The sequence below is a fragment of the Dama dama genome, chromosome 6 (assembly GCF_033118175.1).
Source record: "Dama dama isolate Ldn47 chromosome 6, ASM3311817v1, whole genome shotgun sequence".
Classification (NCBI taxonomy): domain Eukaryota; kingdom Metazoa; phylum Chordata; class Mammalia; order Artiodactyla; family Cervidae; genus Dama; species Dama dama.
This window is the reverse complement of record NC_083686.1, coordinates 44,301,148-44,325,982: the sequence shown is the minus strand read 5'-3', so window position 1 is coordinate 44,325,982 and position 24,835 is coordinate 44,301,148. Positions and strand designations below refer to the sequence as shown.

The following is a 24,835-nucleotide window of genomic DNA, read 5'->3' as shown; positions in this document are numbered from 1 at the left end:
AGGAGAGCGAAAAAGCTGGCTTAGAACTCAACATTCAAAAAACTAACATAATGGCGTCTGGTCCCATAACTTCATGGCAAATAGATGGGGAAAAAATGGAAACAGACTTTATTTTGTTGGGCTCCAAAATCACTGCCGATGGTGACTGCAGCCATGAAATTAAAAGACACTTGCTCCTTGGAAGAAAGGCTATACACACCTAGACAGCATATTGAAAAGCAGAGACATTACTCTGCCGACAAAGGTCCATATAGTCAAAGCTGTGGTTTTTCCAGTGGTCATGTATGGATGTGAGAGTTGGACCATAAAGAAGGCTGAGCACTGAAGAACTGATGCTCTTGAACGGTGGTGCTGGAGAAGACTCCTGAGAGTAATCTTGGACAGCAAGGAGATCAAACCAGTCAATCCTAAAGGAAATCAATCCTAAATATTCATTGGAAGGACTGATGCTAAAGCTGAAGCTTCAATACCACCTAATGTGCAGAGCTGACTCATTAGAAAAGACCGTGACGCTGGGAAAGACTGAAGGCAGGAGGAGAAGGGGATGACAGAGGATAAGATGGTTGGATGGCATCACTGACTCAATGGACATGAGTTTGAGCAAGCTCCAGGAGATGGTGAAGGACAGGGAAGCCTGACGTGCTACAGTCCATGGAGTTGCGAAGAGTTGGACACAACTGAGTCACTGAACAAAGACAACAAATCAAGAAATAAAAGCAGATCTCAATAAAGAAAAGCCTAGGACCAAGTGGCTTCACAGGAAAAAATTCTCCAAAACATTAAAAAAAGAATATACCGGGGCAGGAGCCAAGATGGCGGAGGAGTAGGACGGGGAGACCACTTTCTCTCCTACAAATTCATCAAAAGAACAATTGAACGCAGAGCAAGCTTCACAAAACCACTTCTGATCGCTAGCTGAGGTCATCAGGCGCCCAGAAAAGCAGCCCATTGTCTTCAAAAGGAGGTAGGACAAAATATAAAAGATAAAAAGGGAGACAAAAGAGCTAAGGACGGAGATCCGTCCAGGGAAGGGAGTCTTAATAGAGAAAGTTTTCAAACACCAGGAAACCCTCGCACTGGTGGGTCTAGGGGAAGTTTTTGAATCTCGGAGGGCAACCTGACTGGGAGGGGAAGAATAAATAAAACCCACAGATTACGTGCCTAAAAGCAACTCCCAGCAGAAAAGTACCCCAGACGCCCGCATCGCCAACAGCAAGTGGGGGCGGAACGGAGAGGAGCGGGCGGCATTGCTTAGGGTAAGGACCGGGCCGGAGTGCCCTGAGGACAATCGGAGGGAGCTTTTGTGACGTTCCAACTTAAACTGTGGGATAGCGAGAGAGAGAGAGAAAATTAACCTGCCCGGACACACTGCCGGCCGTTCACAGAACAAAGGGTCTGAGCAAGTCCAGAGAAGAGCTCGCAGGCTGCGGACCGGCCCAGCCCCGCGGGAGGCAGGAGGCAGCGGGGAGGGGAAAGGGGCAGGCTCGGCCCCAAGGACCGCATCCCCTACCGCACTGCAAACAGGCCTCCAGTTTCTAAGCAAAGACCTCCTGAGATTCTGGATGGTCGACATCCGCCGGGAGGGTCGCGGCTAGACACAGGGCACAGGCACCCAACGGCGCGGACGGGGACTGGGGCTGGGGACCCGGAGGGGAGAAGGCGCACGCACCCGGGGAGAGTGCGCCCGTCAAGCTCCTGGCTGCCTGAGCTGCTTGGGCCGCGCTTTTGTGGAACACCCGAGGGCTGGCACCGCAGGGCCCGCTCCATGTAGAGCAGCCAGGAGCCTCAGCAGCATAGATGGGGAAAGCAGTGCCAGCCCCTCCCCGCAGCGCGACGGAACTAGCAACCTGAGTAAGAGACCACCTCCGCCCGCCTGTGTCAGGGCGGAAATGAGGCTCTGAAGAGACCAGCAAACAGAAGCCAAGTAAACAAAGGGAACCGCTTCAGAAGGGACTGGTGCAACAGATTAAAATCCCTGTAGAAAACACTTACTACACCAGAAGGGGCCTGTAGATATCAAGAAGTGTAAGCTGGAACGAGGAGCTATCTGAAACTGAACCAAACCCACACTGACCACAACAGCTCCAGAGAAATTCCTAGATATATTTTTACTTTTTTTTTCTTTTAATTAAAAAAAATTTTTTTTTCTTTTTTCTCTTTTATTTTCCTTTAAAATTCCCTATTACTCCCCCATTACTCCTTAACATTCATTTTCATAGATTTTTATGATTTTTTTAATTAGGGAAAAAATTTTTTTCTTGTTTTTTTTTTTTCCTTTTTCTCTTCTTTTTTCTATTTTTATTATTCTCTTATTTCCTTTTAAAGTCCTCTATTACTCCTCTACTACTCCTTAATTTTCATTTTCATTACACTATAACCTTGCAAAAAAAAAAAAGAGAAGCCCTACTTTTAAACCGAACTTCATATATATTTATAAAATTTTTTTTGTGTTTTGGTTGTTGTTTTTAATATTGTATTTTTAAGAGTCTAACCTCTACTCTAGATTTTTAATCTTTGTTTTTCAGTATATGATATAAATTGTGGACATTTAAGAATCCAATATTCAGTTCCCATTTTTATTCAGGAGTGTGTTGATTATTCTCTCCCAATCTTGACTCTCTGTTTTCTACCTCAGAACACCTCTGTTTCCTCCTTTCCCCTTCTCTTCCGAATCCAATTCTGTGAATCTTTGTAGGTGACTGGGCTACGGAGAACAACACTCTGGGAACAGACAACTGCGTAGATCTGTCTCTCTCCTCTCGAGTCCCCCTTTTTCTCCTCCTGCTCATCTCTATCTCCCTCCTCCCTCTCCTCTTCTTCATGTAACTCTGTGAACCTCTCTGGGTGTCCCTCACTGTGGAGAATCTTTTCACCTTTAACCTAGAAGTTTTATCATCAGTGCTGTATAGCTGGAGGAGTCTTGAGGCTTCTGGAAGAATAAAACTGAAATCCAGAGGCAGGAGACTTAAGCCCAAAACCTGAGAACACCAGAAAACTCCTGACTACATGGAACTTTAAGTAATAAGAGACCGTCCAAAAGCCTCCATACCTACACTGAAACCAACCACCACCCGAGAGCCAATAAGTTTTAGAGCAGGACATACCACGCAAATTCTCCAGCAACGCAGGAACATAGCCCTGAATGTCAACATACAGGCTGCCCAAAGTCACACCTAACACATGGACCCATCTCAAAACTCATTACTGGGCACTCCATTGCACTCCAGAGAGAAGAAATCTAGTTCCATGCACCAGAACACCGACGCAAGCTTCCCTAACCAGGAAACCTCGACAAGCCAATCGTCCAACCCCACCCACTGGGTAAAACCTCCACAATAAAAAGGAACCACAGACCTCCAGAATACAGAAAGCCCACTCCAGACACAGCAATCTAAACAAGATGAAAAGGCAGAGAAATACCCAACAGGTAAAGGAACATGAAAAATGCCCACCAAGTGAAACAAAAGAGGAGGAGATAGGGAATCTACCTGAAAAAGAATTTAGGATAATGATAATAAAAATGATCCAAAATCTTGAAAACAAAATGGAGTTACAGATAAATAGCCTGGAGACAAAGATTGAGAAGATGCAAGAAATGTTTAATAAAGACCTAGAAGAAATAAAAAAGAGTCAATTAAAAATGAATAATGCAATACATGAGATCAAAAACACTCTGGAGGAAACCAAGAGTAGAATAATGGAGACAGAAGATAGGATAAGTGAGGTAGAAGATAAAATGGTGGAAATAAATGAAGCAGAGAGGAAAAAAGAAAAAAGAATCAAAAGAAATGAGGACAACCTCAGGGACCTCTGGGACAATGTGAAACGCCCCAACATTCGAATCATAGAAGTCCCAATAGAAGAAGACAAAAAGAAAGGCCGTGAGAAAATACTCGAGGAGATAATAGCTGGAAACTTCCCTAAAATGGGGAAGGAAATAGCCACCCAAGTCCAAGAAACCCAGAGAGTCCCAAACAGGAAAAACCCAAGGTGAAACACCCCAAGACACATATTAATCAAATTAACAAAGATCAAACACAAAGAACAAATATTAAAAGCAGCAAGGGAGAAACAACAAATAACACACAAAGGGATTCCCATAAGGATAACAGCTGATCTTTCAATAGAAACCCTCCAGGCCAGAAGGGAATGGTAGGACATACTTAAAGTAATGAAAGAGAATAACCTACAACCTAGATTACTGTACTCAGCAAGGATCTCATTCAGATATGAAGGAGAATTCAAAAGCTTTACAGACAAGCAAAAGCTGAGAGAATTCAGCACCATCAAACCAGCTCTTCAACAAATGCTAAAGGATCTTCTTATAAAGGCTGTATAAACGTGAACCCAAAACAACAAAGTAAATGGCAACGGGACCACACCTATCCATAATTACCTTAAATGTAAATGGGTTGAATGCATCAACCAAAAGACAAAGACTGGCTGAATGGATACAAAAACAAGACCCCTATATATGCTGTCTACAAGAGACCCACCTCAAAACAAGAGACACATACAGACTAAAAGTGAAGGGCTGGAAAAAAATATTTCATGCAAACGGAGAACAAAAGAAAGCAGGAGTCACAATACTCGTATCAGATAAAATAGACTTTCAAATAAAGGATGTGAAAAGAGACAAAGGACACTACATAATGATCAAAGGAACAATCCAAGAAGAAGATAAACAATTATAAATATATATGCACCCAACATAGGAGCACCACAATATGTACGGCAAACACTAACGAGTATGAAAGAGGAAATTAATAGTAACACAATAATAGTGGGAGACTTTAATACCCCACTCACAACTATGGATAGATCAACTAAACAGAAAATTAACAAGGAAACACAAACCTTAAATGACACAATGGACCAGCTAGACCTAATTGATATCTATAGGACATTTCACCCCAAAACAATCAACTTCACATTTTTCTCAAGTGCACACGGAACCTTCTCGAGAATAGATCACATCCTGGGCCATAAATCTAGTCTTAGTAAATTCAAAAGAATTGAAATCATTCCAGTCATCTTTTCTGACCACAGTGCAGTAAGATTAGGTCTCAATTACAGGAAAAAAATTGTTAAAAATTCAAACATATGGAGGCTAAATAACATGCTTCTGAATAACCAACAAATCATAGAAGAAATCAAAAAAGAAATCAAAATATGTATAGAAATGAATGAAAATGAAAACACAACAACCCAAAACCTATGGGACACTGTAAAAGCAGTGCTAAGGGGAAGGTTCATAGCATTACAGGCTTACATCAAGAAACAAGAAAAAAGCCAAATAAATAACCTAACTCTACACCTAAAGCAATTAGAGAAGGAAGAAATGAAGAACCCCAGGGTTAGCAGAAGGAAAGAAGTCTTAAAAATCAGGGCAGAAATAAATGCAAAAGAAACTAAAGAGACCATAGCAAAAATCAACAAAGCTAAAAGCTGGTTTTTTGAAAAAATAAACAAAATTGACAAACCATTAGCAAGACTCATTAAGAAACAAAGGGAGAAGAACCAAATTAACAAAATTAGAAATGAAAATGGAGAGATCACAACAGATAACACTGAAATACAAAGGATCATAAGAGACTACTACCAGCAGCTCTATGCCAATAAAATGGACAACTTGGATGAAATGGACAAATTCTTAGAAAAGTATAACTTTCCAAAACTGAACCAGGAAGAAATAGAAGATCTTAACAGAGCCATCACAAGCAAGGAAATCGAAACTGTAATCAGAAATCTTCCAGCAAACAAAAGCCCAGGACCAGATGGCTTCACAGCTGAATTCTACCAAAAATTTAGAGAAGAGCTAACACCTATCTTACTCAAACTCTGCCAGAAAACTGCAGAAGAAGGTAAGCTTCCAAACTCATTCAATGAGGCCACCATCACCCTAATTCCAAAACCAGACAAAGATGCCACAGAAAAAGAAAACTACAGGCCAATATCACTGATGAACATAGATGCAAAAATCCTTAACAAAATTCTAGCAAACAGAATCCAACAACATATTAAAAAAATCATACACCATGACCAAGTGGGCTTTATCCCAGGAATGCAAGGATTCTTTAATATCCGCAAATCAATCAATGTAATACACCACATTAACAAATTGAAAGATAAAAACCATATGATTATCTCAATAGCTGCAGAGAAAGCCTTTGACAAAATTCAACACCCATTTATGATTAAAACTCTCCAGAAAGCAGGCATAGAAGGAACATACCTCAACATAATAAAAGCTATATATGACAAACCCACAGCAAGCATTACCCTCAATGGTGAAAAATTGAAAGCATTTCCCCTGAAATCAGGAACAAGACAAGGGTGCCCACTCTCACCATACTTTTCAACATAGTGTTGGAAGTTTTGGCCACAGCAATCAGAGCAGAAAAAGAAGTAAAAGGAATCCAGATAGGAAAAGAAGAAGTGAAACTCTCACTGTTTGCAGATGACATGATCCTCTACATAGAAAACACTAAAGACTCTTCCAGAAAATTACTAGAGCTAATCAATGAATATAGTAAAGTTGCAGGATATAAAATTAACACACAGAAATCCCTTGCATTCCTATACACTAACAATGAGAAAAGAGAAAGAGAAATTAAGGAAACAATACCATTCACCATTGCAACAAAAAGAATAAAATACTTAGGAGTGTATCTACCTAAAGAAACAAAAGACCTATACATAGAAAACTATAAAACACTGATGAAAGAAATCAAAGAGGACGCAAACAGATGGAGAAACATACCGTGTTCATGGATTGGAAGAATCAATATTGTCAAAATGGCTATTCTACCCAAAGCAGTCTATAGATTCAATGCAATCCCTATCAAGCTACCAACGGTATTTTTCACATAACTAGAACAAATAATTTCACAATTTGTATGGAAATACAAAAAACCTCGAATAGCCAAAGTAATCTTGAGAAAGAAGAATGAAACTGGAGGAATCAACCTGCCTGACTTCAGACTCTACTACAAAGCCACAGTCATCAAGACAGTATGGTACTGGCACAAAGACAGAAATATAGATCACTGCAACAGAATAGAAAGCCCAGAGATAAATCCACGAACCTATGGACACCTTATCTTCGACAAAGGGGGAAGGATATACAATGGAAAAAAGACAACCTCTTTAACAAGTGGTGCTGGGGAAACTGGTCAACCACTTGTAAAAGAATGAAACTAGAACACTTTCTAACACCATACACAAAAATAAACTCAAAATGGATTAAAGATCTAAATGTAAGACCAGAAACTATAAAACTCCTAGAGGAGAACATAGGCAAAACGCTCTCCGACATAAATCACAGCAGGATCCTCTATGACCCACCTCCCAGAATATTGGAAATAAAAGCAAAAAGAAACAAATGGGACCTAATGAAACTTAAAAGCTTTTGCACAACAAAGGAAACTGTAAGTAAGATGAAAAGACAGCCCTCAGATTGGGAGAAAATAATAGCAAATGAAGAAACAAAGGATTAATCTCAAAAATATACAAGCAACTCCTGAAGCTCAATTCCAAAAAAATAAATGACCCAATCAAAAAATGGGCCAAAGAACTAAACAGACATTTCTCCAAAGAAGACATACAGATGGCTAACAAACACATGAAAAGATGCTCAACATCACTCATCATCAGAGAAATGCAAATCAAAACCACAATGAGGTACCATTACATGCCAGTCAGGATGGCTGCTATCCAAAAGTCTACAAGCAATAAATGCTGGAGAGGGTGTGGAGAAAAGGGAACCCTCTTACACTGTTGGTGGGAATGCAAACTAGTACAGCCGCTATGGAGAACAGTGTGGAGATTTCTTTAAAAACTGGAAATAGAACTGCCATATGACCCTGCAATCCCACTCCTGGGCATACACACCAAGGAAACCAGATCTGAAAGAGACACGTGCACCCCAATGTTCATTGCAGCACTGTTTATAATAGCCAGGACATGGAAGCAACCTAGATGCCCATCAGCAGATGAATGGATAAAGAAGCTGTGGTACAAATACACAATGGAATATTACTCAGCCGTTAAAAAGAATTCATTTGAATCAGTCCTAATGAGATGGATGAAACTGGAGCCCATTATACAGAGTGAAGTAAGCCAGAAAGATAAAGAACATTACAGCATACTAACACATATATATGGAATTTAGAAAGATGGTAATGATAACCCTACATGCAAAACAGAAAAGGAGACACAGATGTACAGAACAGACTTTTGGACTCTGTGGGAGAAGGCGAGGGTGGGATGTTTCGAGAGAACAGCATGTATATTATCTATAGTGAAACAGATCACCAGCCCAGGTGGGATGCATGAGACAAGTGCTCGGGCCTGGGACACTGGGAAGACCCAGAGGAATCGGGTGGAGAGGGAGGTGGGAGGGGGGATCGGGATGGGGAATACATGTAACTCCATGGCTGATTCATGTCAATGTATGACAAAACCCACTGCAATGTTGTGAAGTAATTAGCCTCCAACTAATAAAAATAAATGGAAAAAAAGAAAAGAAATAAATAAATAAAAATAAAAAGCAGAGACATTACTTTGCCAACAAAGGTACATCTTCAAAGCTGTGGTTTTTCCAGTAGTCACATATGGATGTGAAAGTTGGACTATAAAGAAAGCTGAGCGCCAAAGAATTAATGCTTTTGAACTGTGGTGTTGGAAAAGACTCTTGAGAATCCCTTGGACTCCAAGAAGATCCAACCAGTCCATCCTAAAGGAGATCAGCCCTGGGTGTTCATTGGAAGGACTGATGTTGAAGCTGAAACTCCAATACGTTTCCCACCTGATGCAAAGAACTGACTCCCTGGAAAAGACCCTGATGCTGTGAAAGATTGAAGGTGGGAGGAGAAGGGGACAGCAGAGGATGAGATGGTTGGATGGCATCACCAACTCAATGGACATGAGTTTGAGTGAGCTCTGGGAGTTGGTGATGGACAGGGAGGCCTGGCGTGCTGCAGTCCATGGGGTCACAAAGAGTCTTACACAACCAAGCAACGGAACTGAACTGAAAATGTTCATACTATACAAAGTGCTCTATAGATTCAACGTAATCTCTATTAAAATCTCACTAGCATTTTTTGCATAAATGAAAAAACAACCACTCATATGATTCACAGGGAGTCTCAAAGTTTCCCAAAATAATACGAAATAGCCCAAAAAGTATGTTGGAAAAAAAATAATAATACTGGAAGATTCACACTTCCAAATTTCAAAACATACTACAAAGCAATAGTGATTGAGACAGTGTGGTGTTGGTATAATGACAGATACATAACACCACTGAAACAAAATACAGAGCCCAGAAACAAACTGTTGCACATATGACCAAATGATCTTCAACAAGGGTACCAAGACTACACAAGGGAAAAAGGACAGCCTCCTCAACAAATGGTGCTGGAAAAACTGGATATTCACACAAAAATTAACTCAAGATGGATTAAAGATTTAAACATAAGATATAAAACTATAAAAGCCCTAGGAGAAAACATAGAGGAAAACTCAGGACATGGATCTTGGCAATGCTTTCCAGGATATGACATTTTACTAAATGTTTTCTACCCATTCTGTAGTTCCCTCACTTCTTTTCTTCATCTTTTGTTGTCTCTCTTTGTGAGTTGATGTTTGACCAACTAAAGTTATCAGAGCATTAATTTTAATAGGTTAATTAGTAGGCTAGTATGGGTGAAAACTCTCAATTGGCACAATCTAGACAATCTGCATTTGGGGAACTGAGTTATAATATGGAGTAATACTCCAATTTACAGTTTAGTATTTAAGGATAAATTAGTTATAGCATATTCTCTAAATATGTAGTTTCTGCATTTACTTATGTTAAAAAAATTACTGGGTATATATTATGGCCAAGCATTTTAGTCTACAGCTATATGAACAAGACAAAGTCCCTACCGTTAGAAACTGGTTTATGTTAGCAATATAATATTTTCACTCTTACAAAATCTACAGAAAGCATTCACTAGCAACATCTTTACAGAATTTTAAAATATCAGGGCTTTCCAAAAGCCCTGTAGTGAGAGGCAGAGTGAGCCTAGCTTAAGGATGAAAAGACGCTCTCCTTCAAACATATACAGGCACACGGCTTGACGGCAGCTGCAAGAACAGAATAAGCACTAGTTTCAGGCTGGGTATTGTTTCAGTGATCCCACTAGACTTTTGCTGCATCCTGTAAACCATATTACTATAGTAATTATTTTAAGGCTGGTAATCAAAGTAGTACAATCTATAAATGTGTTTTACTAACACATTTCATTACTGATTTTTATAAACATGCATTAATTTTTTAAGACAAAAACAAATAAGAAAATATCAAAGATGTATTGAAAAGCAAAGTTTCAGATTGTGTCTTAAAGTCAGAAGAGTCCCCAGTCTCCTACACCTTCAGCAAGCACTTTGTAATTGGTTTAAGATAAATCATAAAGAGCTTTAGTCATTAAAATGATTTAAACTACATTACAAGGCAGAAAAAAAAAAACTAATATTATTTCTAAAATATTGAATTTTTAAATGCTGGAAAAGCTTTTGGAGACCAAGACTTTTAGATTATATAATAAAGATAAATTAGTAATGGCATGTTCTCTAAATCTTTCACGACAATGGGTATCTATTTTCACTCTTTTTGATGATTTGCTATGTAATACTGTTCCTCTAAGTTAAGTGTTTAGATTTAATTTCTATGTTTAATTTTCTTATTTATGTGTACGGTTATGTGAATTATAAAACTGCACTATATTGACAGTTATAAAAACTGACTTGGCCAGTCTATTTGGAAAACTGGAGAACAAACATTATACACATTCAACAAAAGACACTGTGAACTAGTCTGCCTATATGTGCTTTCAAGTAATATTAAATCACAAGGCAAAACTTCTTTCTCTTTTCCCCTAACCCTTATCTACAGTCCCTCTCCCATAGTGAATCTGCAAAAAGATGTAGTAATCTGAAAATAGATAATGATTATGGCAATACATTGTGAGTAAATAATACAATATTAACTGGCATCTTAAATAATAGCCAATACCTTCACTACATAAGCAGTAAAGTTTTCATATAATTATTTGTCATAAATGCTTGTTACAGATGTCATTCTTCACTTACATTTAAGATACTTCCTAGAAATTATAGAGAAATTACCTTTGAAATATATCATCAGTTCTCTTTGATTTCTATTTCTTGACCCATGTAAGTCCCCTTTTGTTGTCTGAAAGATGTTTATTTAGATTAAAATCTTAAAGTACTCCAAATATTTCGTTTGACTCTTTTGTTGTTGCCGTCCAGTCGCCCAGTCGTGTCTGACTCTTTGTGACCCCACGGACTGCAGCACACCAGGCTTCCCTGTCCCTCACCATCTCCTGAAGTCTGCCCAAGTTCATGTCCATTGCATCAGTGATGCCATCCAGACAGCTCATCCTCTGGAACCCTCTTCTCCTTCTGCCCTCAATCTTTCCCAGCATCAGGGACTTTTCCAATGAGTTGTCTGTTCGCATCAGATGACCAAAAGTACTGGAGCTTCAGTTTCAGCATCAGTCCGTCCAGTGAATATTCAGGGTTGATCTCCCTTAAGACTGACTAGTTTGATCTCCTTGCTGTCCAAAGGACTTTCAGGAGTCTTCTCCAGCACCACAGTTAGAAGGCGTCAATTCTTTGCCGTTCTGCCTTCTTTACAGTCCAGGTCTCACAACCATACCTGACCCCTGGGAAGACCATAGCCTTGACTATACAGACCTTTGTCAGCAGAGTAATGTCTCTGCTTTTCAACACACTGTCTAGGTCTGTCATCACTTTATAAGAAACTGAATTTTAAACCAAGAAGCAATCGACTTCTGATTTCATGGCTGCAATCACTGTCCGCAGTGATTTAGGAGCCCAACAAGAGGAAATCTGTCACTACTTCCACCCCTTCGCCTTCTATGTGCCGTGCAGTAACATGGACTGGATGCCATGATCTTAGTTTTGCTAACATTTAGTCTTAAGCCAGCTCTTTCACTCTCTTCCATCACCTTCATCAAGAGGACCTTTCGTTTCTCTTCACTTTCTGTGAGTATAAGCTTTGATTTGTATTTCTTGACCTAAGTAAGTGCCCTTTTGTTGTCTGACAGATGTTTATTTAGATTAAAATCTTAAAGTATTCCAAATATTTTATATGAATCTCTTACTAACTACTGAAATCAAATTAACTATTTTTATCAGTTAAAGATAAGTAGTATATGCCCAAAGTCACATACTCTGGCTTGCTATCCACATTTGTAAATGCAAGAGAAGACTGGCAACCAGTGCCTGAAAAAAATTACTATGTATATATAACTATAGTTAGTATAAATTAACTGCAATCAAATTTTAAAAAACTAGGATGCTTTCTACTTTATGCAAAGGAATAAAGTTACACTTAATATTTATTGAATAAGAAGCTACTATGCAGAGAGAGTTTATAAGCTGCTTTTATTCTATATGTGTATCCTATTAGTCTCTTAAAACTTGCATATTAAAACAAATGGTAAAAAGAAAAACAACAACAAATGGTAAAAAACTGTAGTCCTGTTCCCTATAAGCAATCACTTTCACTTATGTGTTATAGTTTTGATATTTATCTCAATAATTATAGATAACATGTCTGTCTTTATTCCTTGATTAACTTGAAATTTTGTCTACTGACTCCTTGCTATAGAAGAGAAGGATTTAATTCACATATACTGTCTTCAGTATGCTTTCTTCTCTCATTCCAAGAGCAATCAATCCTATTTGAGCATTTGATATGCAATTAGTAAGACGGAGAAACTGAATTTTACATTTTACTCAATTTTAATGAATTTAAATTGCTAGATGTGGCTAGTGGCTATCATACTAGATAGATAGTTCTAAATTATTCCTATCTTTAGGAATGTACAAAAGTCTTCTTTATGATCTAGCACACAATCAATTTTTGCATACGTTCTATAAGTGCTTAAAAAGAAGGTATAGTCTCTATTTTGACAGTAGGATTCAGCTTATCCATCAAATTTTGCTTATCAATTAGGACATTTAGCTGTTCCACTGGCTTAATTTTTTGTTGACTTGATAACTTCTGTCTAAAAGTCATTATAAAGTCTGCCAGTAAAGTTGATCTGAGTAACTTTCCAGGATCACTTTTACTTTTAGAATATTAACGCTATACTATTTTTGCACATATATTTGGTATTTCTTCATTGTAAATTATAAACTTCACAATCAAAATACCCATCTTTGTCTTATTTAATTCCAACTTCTCTTTATATTTACACTTTACTGATTGCTGCCATTTAGAGCTAAGTCATGTCCAACTCTTTGTGACCCCATGGACCACAGCCCACCAGGCTCCTCTGTCCATGGGACTTCCCAGGCAAGAATACTGGAGTGGCTTGTCAGTCCCTTCTCCAGGGCATCTTCCTCTCCCAGGGATCAAACTCACAGCTCTTGCATTGGCAGGCAGATTCTTCATCAGTGAGCCACCAGGGAAGCTACTCTTTATCGACAGTTGTTATTTTAATGAGGTATTTATTAAAATGCTTTTATAATCATATCCACATGTAATGAAGTTAGTCTTCCAATTCATGTTATCTGTTAGCTCTCTACCATAACCTATGTTAATATATTAAGATAAACTTTCTCATCACCAGATTTCAACCAAAAACATGATTCTTTTACCGTCTACCTTTTGCTCTTAGGTACACTTCTATTACTACACCTGTTGACTTTAAATGCTTTGGACTCCTAGGAGGCAACTAGCATACTTAGCACACATTCAAGCTCCTACCTTCTTTCCCCTTTCTTTCTGAAACTGTTCATTGTTTCATTACATGATATATAGCAGCCTGAGGTCTGCTCAAATATCAATTTCTCAATGAAGAAATTTCTCTATCCACACACCTTAAAATTACACATCCCTCCCTCCCCATCCCCATACTGAAACCTCCTACACCCTGATTTGCTTTCCTCCATAGTACTAATCACCATGGTTTACCCCCGTTGGAATATAAGCTCCCCAAGGGGAGGCCTTTTTGCGTTCTTTGTTCACTGCTGCAACAACCAGCAACAAAACAGAGCCCAGCACACAGCAGATGCTCACTAGGTACTTGGTGAACAGACAGGTTAAGTCCACTTCTAAAAGCATTTTCAAACGTAAAAGGCCTGAGCAAACGCAGAATCATACTGTGCTTATGGCACTGAAGGGCTTCCGTTACCAGGTTTAAAGATACAGTAATCAAGACTTTAAGGTGCAGATGTTAGGATGGACATATGTTCATTACATAAAATAGTTTTTAAAAAGACTCACACACATATGATTGAGTTTTGACAAAAGTAACAAACTAATTCAGTAGAGAGAATAGTCTCTCAATTAATGGTGCAGAAAAACTGTATATTTATGTGGCGAAAAAAAATTTCGTAAGAATCTCAACCATAGGGCTTCCCCCACTGGCAGCTTCATGGTAAAAAAATCTGTCTGCCAATTCAGAGGACACAATTCAGTGGTTCGATCCCCGGGCTGGGAAGATCCTACATGCTGCAAAGCAGCTAAGCCAGAGCACCACAACTACTGAGCCTGTGCTCTAGGCCCCAGAGCCACAACCACTGAGCCCGTGAGCCAGAGCGACAGGAGCATGAGCACCTTAGAGCCCGTGCTCCACAACAAGAGAAGTAACTACGATGAGAAGCCCTTGCACTGCAACTAGAGAGCAGCCCCTACTCACCCAACAAGAGACAAACCCACACAGCAGCAAAGATCCAGCACAGCCAAAAATAAATAAATAGATCATTTTTAATTAAATTTAAAAAACTGGAAAAAAAACCTCAAAACACATTCCTCATTTCACATGTAAAAATCAACTGAAATGAATCATGAACTTAAACATAAAAGCTAAACTATAAAATGCCTACAAGAAAAGATGAGAGAAAATCTTCGACATAGACACAGACACATTTCTCAGATAGGACACAAAAATATGAAGCATTAAATAATTAATAAATTGGATTTCATCAAAATTTAAAATTTCATTCTTCAGATACCATTAAGGGCAGCCACGATGATCTTTCACAATTCTAATATCTGATAAAAGTCTCATAGTGAAAGTGAAGTGGCTCAGTCGTGTCCGACTCTTTGCGACCCCATGGACTGTGGCCTTTCAGGCTTTGCTGTCCATGGGATTTTTCAGGCACGAGTACTGGAGTGGGTTGCCATTTCCTTCACCAGGGGATCTTCCCGACCCAGGGATCAAACCCAGGTCTCCCGGATTGTAGGCAGACGCTTTACCCTCTGAGCCACCAGGGAAGCCCCAAAAGTCTCATATCAGAATACAAAAAACAAAAACAAAAAAACTCTGTCATGAACAAGCAACCCGGTTCTTTAAATGGGCAAAATATGTGAGGTGACATCTCACGAAAGAAAATATATGAATGACCAACAAGCACATGTAAACATATTTAATATATTAGTCACCAGGAAAATGTAAATTAAAATGACCATGAGATATAACATTACACAACCACTAGAACTGCAAAAATTCAAAAATGCTGACAATACCAAGTGTTAGCAAGAATGCAGAGCAAGTGAAAATCTCACACTGCTGAAGGGAATGTAAAATAGTACCATCACTTTAGAAAACAGATCCTCAGTGCCTTACAAAGTTAAACATATAATTATCACATAACCCAGCAATTCTATTCCTACATTTGCCAAAGTGAAATAAAAATACATGTACAAAATGCTTAGCAGTTTTGTTTATAATACCCAAAAACTGGAAGCAATTGAAAAGTTCAACAACTAATAGTTATAAACAAATTATGTCATGTCTCATACAATGTAAAAAGCATTCAGAAAAAAAAAAAGAGAAACTATTGACACACAAGAGTATCAAAAGCATTTTGCTAAGTGCAAGCGAGACCCAGAAGACCACACACTGTATTAACCTCAATTATACTACATTGTGTGAAAGGAAAAACCGTATTAAGAAACAAGAGATTGGTGGCTCCCAGGGAGAGGTGGCTGCTGGGAAAGACTGAGGAAAAGAGAAGAGGGTGACAGAGGATGAGATGGTTGGATGGCATCACTGATTCAGTGGACATGAGTTTGAGCAAACTCCAGGAGAACAGTGAAGGACACGGAAGCCTGGCGTGCTGCAGCTCACGGGGTCACAAAGAGTCAGACACAACTTAGCAACTGGACAGCAAGAAAGGAGAGAGAACTTTTCGGGTTGTCAGGATCTTTCTGTATCTTGATTGTGGTAGTGGTTACAAAAACGTATACATCAACGAAAATGCAACATGTATACTTAAACTGAGTGGATTTTAACATATAAAAATTATATCCCAATAAGTCTGCTTTTTTAAAAAATAAATTTGGCCTTTTTACTAGGTCCGAAACTAAAACTCCACTACCTAAAACCTAGAAGAAGAATGTTTAATACAAAATTGCTCATGAAAATTAAGTTCTTCGGTGAAGCTTTAAAAACCAACAGGGAGGGAGTTTCCTGGTGGCTCAGTGTGGGGATCTGGCACTGCTGCTACCATGGCCTCAGTCTGACCCCTGGTCGTGGAACCAAACGCCACAAGCCACAGCCAAAATATTAAAACAACGAGTTGTGTACATCCGAGCAGGATGCAGCAGTTTGCAGCAGGCCAATATCCTTCTTGAGAACAACTAGAAAAGCTAAATAAATTATAAAAATCATATTTTTAAAGGCAATATAGAGATGTCCTTAAAGCATGGGAGACAATAAGGCCTACAACTCCAAAGACGGGGAAATTTTTTCAAGGTGTTTAGATGATCTGCAGTTGTCTTTTCCCAGGGGGTATTTCCAGATTATAGGATGGGGTGAAGGGTGAAACACTTGAGATTTGGCCTGTATGAAATGCTGCTGCTGAGGAACCAAGAAGCCGGGAAAGCTTGTGATGTCTACACACGGCTGGAGTAACAAAAATGGGAAACTGCAGGGACCGCAAACTCAAGGATATTTGCTTAATTTTAATCAATGCACGGCTAAAAAGCTAAATAATAACTGAAAAACTTGAAAAGCAAAGTGAAATTTCCCACCGTTGGCACTACCAAGGGGATAAAGACTACCAGGCTTTGAAATGAAAGTCTTAGAAAACCACACCCTACAAATAACATAAAGAAGAGTATCACCAAACTACTCAAATAGCAACCCAGCCTTCACATAAATTAAAGTGTCTGGCTCCCTATTCTATCTGCCTGAAAGAAAAGGTAAACACCCTCTGGCAGAACATACTTGGTAATGCTTGCTTTATTTTGTTTTTTAATTCACGATGTCTGGCATTCAATCAAAAATTACAAGACATAAACAAAAATACTCAACCAACTTGACCTAACTGATATTTATAGAACACTCCACCCAACAACAGAATACAAATTCTTTTCAAGCATACATGGAGCATTTACTAAGATCATATTCTGGGCCACAAAACAAATCTCAAAAAAAAAAAAAAAAAAAAAACCAAATCTCAACAAATTTAAAAAGATCCAAGTCATAAAAGTATATTGTTTCATCATGGGAGTTAACTTAAAAATAACAGATCTCTGGAAAACCCTCAAATTTTTGGAGACTAAATAATACACTTATAAATAATCTATAGGCCAAAGAAGGCATCAAAAAGTAAATTTAAAAATATTCTGAACTGAATGAAAATTAAAAAATATAAAAATATTAAAACTGGTAAGGAATATTTAAGGGAAATTTATACCACGCATATATTAGGGGAGAAAGATCACAAATTAATGACCTCAGCTTCTATCTTAAGAAACTAGAAAAAGAAAACAAACTAAGCTCAAAGTAAGTTAAAGAAAGGAATTAAGATCAGAGAAGAAATAAGGAAACAAAAAACAGGAGAACTAGAGGAAATCAGTTAAACCAAAAGCTGGTTCTTCAAGAATCTTAATAAAAGTTAATAAATCTTAAGCCAGAATTATCAGGGAAAAAAGACAGAAGACACAAATTACCAACATCAGAAATGATACCAAATCTCTGTAGATTATACTGATATGACACTCAAAATATATTCTACAGCTATTTAAAGGATAGTAAGATATAAACAACTTTACTAATTCAACAACTTAGATGAAATGGGCAAGTTCTTTGAAAAACCTGTCAACATTACAGAGAGAAAGAATGCCACAACTACATGAAAAACAATCAACAGAAAAACAATGTATGTAGACGAATGGATGATGCAGATACTGCAATTATTTAACAGACAAGTATGTACACAATTATAATCAATATGTTCAAGAGAACTGGAGTCTATTAAAAATCTATAAAATAGGATCAAATGGATGTTTTAGAACTCAAAGTTATCATGCAAAATTAACACAAAATTTTCACTTGGAGAAAAATAAAGTAGCTTTTGGTGTACTGTAAGACAGTTCATTATAAGATATTCAATGGAAGTACGGAGATAAAAAAAATTTTTAAGAGACATTTGAAACATGAAGATAGGGTGTAATAAATGTTTAAATTAGAATCCAAAAAGGATGAGACAGGCAGAAGCAATAATTGAAGATGTAATGACAGAGAACTTTCCAAAACTAAAAGGCACCAAGCTACATATTCAAAAAAGCTCTAGGAACATTAAGCAAAATACAAAGAAAACAACACCTCAACACATCACAGTCAAATTGCTAAAAAAATAAGAGAAGAAAAAGCATTCTGAGAAGTCCTTTGAGAAAAACAGAAGACATTATTATTAGCAAGACATACACTGATACATTACCTTCAATAAGACTTTAACATAAAGCCAGAAGACAATAAAATAACTGTCAATGTAGAGTTCTATACCCTGTGAAAATATTATTTTTAAAAGGTGAAATTAAGATGTTTTCAGACAAACAAAAAAAGGAAAAATTCAGTCAGTAGGTTGACCAGTATTAAAACACATACTACTAAAGGAAGCTATTCAGACAGAAGGAAAAAGAACCCAGACTTCAAAATGCAAGAAAGGAGAACCCTGGAAAGGGTAAATATGAACAGAAATTGACTGTCCAAAACCATACTGTTCTCTGGCGTTTAAAGTAAGTATAAATAAAATGCAGAATGATAATAATGCAAAAAGGTTGGTATATGAGTTAATGCGTAGGAAACAGTCATTATTGTAATAATTTGAACTATTTGTATTATAAATAATTTGCATTGTAAGTCAAGTATGCTTATTGTATGCAACCTCAAGAATAACCCTTAATGGTATAATGAAAGAATATATAACTAATGAATTAATAGGAAAAAGGGGGAAAATTAGATTAACACACAAAAAAGAGCAAAACAGGAGTGATAAAAAGGAATGCAAAACAGATGACTCAAAGAGAAGTCAAACTCAGCTATTATTAGCAAAAATGTAACTATAATAGACCCCTGAGTAACACAAGTTTAAACTCCCTCGGTCCTGTGCCCAGATTTTTTCCCAACAGTAAATAAATACTTGAGTAACATATGAACTGTGACTGCTTGAATCAAAGAATGGGGAACACTGGGTACTGAGGAACCATGGAAGGGGCCAATTATAAGTTATACGTGGATTTTTTTACTTTTCCAATCATGCAGAGAGTTGCTGCCACGTTGCTCAAAGGTCAACTGAAAACAAAGTAAAAGACTAAAACTAAATTAAAAAAAAAAAAAAAGGCCTTCCCAGGTGGCTCAGTGGTAAAAGAATCTGCCTGCAATGCAGGAGACTTTGGGTTTGATCCCTGGATCAGGAAGAACTCTTGGAGAAAGAAATGGCAAGCCATTCTAGTACTCTTGCCTGGGAAATCCCATGGACAGAGGAGCCTGGCAGCTACAGTCCATGGAGTTGCAAGAGAAAACACAATTCAGTGACTAAACAACACAGATAAAAAATAATGAAAATATGACTTTACAATTAAAGATATCCAGAAAACATGATGAGAGAAAAACGGTAGTTTATAAAACTGCATTTTATTCTACTTGCTATGAAATTTTAACACATACATTTATACATACAAACACACCCCAACTACCTTAGAAAATGCTGAAAAAAAAAATTAACAGAGAGCTTCATCCCGGGGATTTTGGGGAATTTTTTTTTTTAATCATAGATTTTCTTTGTAGTTTTTAATACTTTAACTCTTTCCCAAAAATAAGATTCATTTTTATAAAAACCACAAAACTATTTTCAAAGCAAAAAAAAAAAAAATCTTAACAATGATCATCTCTGACAAGTGAAAGACTTAAAAATATATATATAATAATGTGATCAAGTCTAAAAAGAGGCTAAACAATATAAATTTGTCTCACACAAACTCTATGTGAAACTGGCACCTTTAAATGACAAATACATTATATCATCAACCACTTCTGATGGAGACAAAAATTATCAGGTAAGAATAGAAAACAGCTTTTTCTATTAATTAATGTTACTCTCATTTCTCTTCCTGCTTCTAATAAAAATCTGTGAAATTTCTATAGAACTATATAAGTTATAAAATAAAATCTGAGTTCTAACATTCTGCATTTTAATTTGTGCGTTTTTTCCAAAGTAACCTCTAATATTATTTCAACTAAAATTTAAGTTTCAACATAGGAAAAACAAATCACCAGTCTTTCAAAACTCTACTTGGCAAAGGGATTTCAAAGAAATATGCTATACCAAGCATCTTGGCAACAGTTTCTAATAACATTTTCATTGTTCTAAGTTACATAAAAAGGTCAAGTACTCTCAAATTCTGGTGACGGAAATGGCAACCCACTCCAGTATTCTGGCCGGGAGAATCCCATGAACAGAGGAGTCTGGCAGCCTACAGTCCATGGGGTCGCAAGGAGTCGGACACAACTGAAGTGACTTAACACACATACTCTCTCTCTCAAATTCTCTACCTAGAAACAAAACTCTAAGTAACTTAACAGTAATTAGGACTCCCCTCCCAAAAAATAAGAGCCATGTTTGATACACACTATGAAAGTACCAAAACAACAGAAATAATAACAGCTAACATTTTTTATTGAACAATTAACTAATATGATACTCACTGTCCTAAGTAATTTGCAAGTACTGTTTAATCCTCACATAATATTATGAACTAGCATTATCGTCATTTCATAGATGAGAAATTGAGGTAACATTTGTCCAATCACTAGCAATAAAGCCAGGATGTGAATGCCAAGCAGGCTAGCTGTAGAGCCCTGCACTCCTAATCACTACACCAAGCTACAAACATAAGTAAGATCTTGTTAAGATCTTGTTAAAATAGTTTGCTATTATTAAATTTCAAGCAATAAATAATAATAATCTTTATTCAACACAAAACCAGATATTTTAAAGATCTGATCATGTCACTGAAAATAAATGAACAAAAGAAATAAACACTAAAAACTTCCTATTTTCGTGACAAAAAAAAGTAAAAAAGCAGTTGCTATCAAAAGTCACAGAAACCTGAGAAAACATGTAACTTCCAAAAAAAATGACAACAAAAGACACATTAAAACTCCTGCACTGAGCTTTAATATCATATTTATTTTCTATTGAAAATAAGTTAAGCAGTTTTTCTCCCTGACTTAATCTGGAGGATATAGATACCTAAGAGTTGCATCAAATGTCACCGAAATCCTACAGAAATGTAATGTCAATTCTTTGGGTGAAAGTATTCTTTCTTAGTATTAAGATTTTCCTTTTAAGGAAGTTTTGAAGCAACCAAACAAACTCTCTGTAAAAAATATTATAGCTTAAATTTTAATGGAGTGTGTGCAAACTGCTTCATAGATACCTACCCTGTTTTTCAGAAATATTTCTGAAAAATAAAAGGTAAATCACATTCTAAACAGTATCTTACTTATAAAGGTTAAAAATAACACATAAAAATTTATTTTTCAAAAGTGATTTTTCTGTAAACTTCTAACACTTAAAATAGTAAGCAGAATGACATCTTTGTGAAATACACACCTAAAACAAGTAATAACTCAAAGATGACATTATACTTACAAGGATGAGCTTAGGTAATCTAATATTCATATAATCAAAAACATAGAGAAAAACAGGAATCTCTTACCCACCTAATTCACAGAAGTTACACCCAACAGAGCTATAAAAATGACTAACAGATAGTTGTAAAGTAACCTATAAATATAAATGCCATTTTAACAATTACAGTAAATTAGTAAGATTAAATTATTCTGACACTAAAAAAGTTTTCTATAATTCATACAATTCCACCTAGAATTTTAGATTCAGAAAAGGATAAAATACAATGTACAATACTGGGACAATACCTACGAGAAACTATGAAAGTTTCCCTCTTTTTTTTTTTTTTTTTACTTTATGCATCTGCAAAGAACTGGAAAGAAATACAAATAGAAATACAAATTTTGCTGAATGAGGAACTTTTGACAGATTTTTCACCATAATGCTGTTTGCTTTCATAGTTTAAAATATTTCAGAATATAAGTATTTTATTTGACACAGCACAAGAAGTAAAAATGTGGGGGAGCAGGTACATTAAATATGTGCTTTGAGGAAAAAATGACAGGAAAAAACAATTTACTTTTAGTATTAACACTGCCTGAAACATTAGATGCCAGAAAACAGTTAACCGTCAGAATTAAATCCCCTATTACTTCTCCAAATCCTGAAATCTAAGAGAGACTGTATTATAATTATCAAGTAAAACATCAAATGGTTCTTTCTAGTGGGAGAGAGTAAAAAAACAAAAATAAGCTTTCAATTAGTGCCTGCTATGAGGACACAACTTAAACCTTACTTTCTTACCCCTTAAGAGCTAAGACAAGCTAAATTTGCTCTATCCTTTCCTAACTATTTTAAATGTCACGATATATCTCTACTCTCCATTCAAACCCCATGCCCACAAAAATAAAAAGCTGGAAACAGTCTTACTCTTACAAACCTTAGGTACGTTTCTCTCCTGGAATCTCCCATTTCCTAACTTGTGTTAAATCATCACACACATGCTCTTTTGAGGGTGTGTGTGCACTCAGTCATGTCCAACTCTCCAGGGAAGGGTCAACTGCACTGCATCCTTCTATGTATCTCACAGGTTAGTAAAGAGTCTTGACTAATAGCCACCTCTCTAACACCTAAAAAGAATGAAGTCTTAGTCATTATTCTCAGCTCGGTTTAAAAACAAAATGAAACAAAACAACCACCAAAAACACCTCTGGAACTATTAGAAAGGTAATGTTATGAGAAGAAGTATGTATACAACTTGTCTGCTGTCATTAAAGCAAAATCCAGACCAAAAAGCTGCTTCTCCTGTTTCCCCTGCTGGATTCCTTCCAAGTAAATCAATGTCTCTTAGTTAAAGACAAAGCATGCCTAGGTTCACGTCAGAGGACCAGGAGAGGCTCAGTTGCTTAACTTTCTGACATATCCAATCCAGGTCGTTTCCCTGCCCTATGAGTGGTAACAGAGCTCACAGCAGAGACAAACTGACAAAGCAGACCATCAAGACAATTTAATTTTTGAGATTAAAGGTCTACGTAAATACACAGAAAAAGAACTCAAAGGTTACATAACAACGTAACAGTAGTTATCTCTGGGGAAAGATGTGATAGAAGGATGTAAAAAGCGTTTTCACCTATTATAAATACATTGCCTTGTCTAAATTTTTCCTGAACATTGACTTACTTCTCTAATGTTTTTCAAAAAGAATGAACAGACCTATATGGAATTCAAATGAAAATTAAATGCCATTTGCAGAAATTTAACTACCAGAGACCTACAGATCAAAGAGAAATAACAAAATTATCCTATCCTCCAAAATAAAAAGGAATGCTGGAAACACAACAAAAATGCCCATAGCACCTGTCACCCACTACTCAACATTCACTACTCTGATTATATGATATTAGCCACCAGAGGAATTTTGAGTACCCTCCCCCCTGAAATTACATACTATTTTCAGCAATTCATTAAGTCATAAAAAAATTTTAGCATTTGCACCAACAGAACATTGACTCTCAATTTTAATTCTCTGTAAGTACTGTATCTATATCCAGGATCTCTCTCTAAACACACACACACACACATAAATTTACATGCAGTTCATGTCTGACTGCCTTGAGAAAAGCATTTCCCCATCTGAAAAGCAATCTAGACAATCAATTCCAATATCATTTTAATGGAGAGTTCATATTCTCCAACTACTTGTCATCACAACTTTGGGGTTAAAAAGAGCAAAAGTAAAATTTTATACAACTAGGACTTCTAGGGAAAAAGCAGGAGGAAAAACTATGCTCTGAACACAGCATAAGCCAAAATGTCAAATGTAAATAATGTCATATATTTTAGCAAAGCAAAATATGACTAAACATTTTTAACAGTTAAATTTGCAACATTAGCATCTTAAAATCTGGAGCCTAGATAGCCATACTTAAAACTTTCTGTCAAGTTTAGGTCGTTTCCCCTTAAAAAAAAAAACACTAAGAGAAACCATATTAAAAATGGCTAAAATTACTACAAATTAGGAAAGACAGACAAATTATTTTGAGCAAGTTATTTTGGAGAGAAGGATTTTTGTTTAATCTAGTTTACAAATCCATAATATAGTCACAAATACTCAAAACATAAAGGCATACAATGTACTTGTCATTTCCCACCATCCCCTCATCAGGTTACTCCTCCCTCTCCCCAACTATTATCAATTGTCCACTATCCTCCCCCGCCAGTTTCTTTATACTTATAAAAACAACACAAATTTATATTCCTATTCCATGGGTGCCTCGTTATTACACAAAGTAGCACATTATTCACGCTGTCCTATATCTTGTTTTTTCACTTTATAACATACTTTGGTGATCTTTCCATGTCA

General features: G+C 36.8%; 1 protein-coding gene across 14 annotated transcripts in view; it reads right to left on the bottom strand.

The window, feature by feature from the left end:
* The window catches only part of CLOCK (clock circadian regulator), a 126,770-nt gene that overhangs the window by 100,163 nt on the left and 1,772 nt on the right, over positions 1-24,835 (bottom strand). Inside the window, exon 1 of one of the 14 annotated variants that reach the window (XM_061145928.1) lies at positions 22,913-23,087. The exons of the other annotated variants lie outside the window; for them this stretch is intronic. The gene's annotated coding sequence lies outside the window, so the exon portion shown is untranslated. Of the gene's footprint in view, positions 1-22,912; positions 23,088-24,835 lie in introns of those variants that run through there. 14 annotated transcript variants of the gene reach the window in all.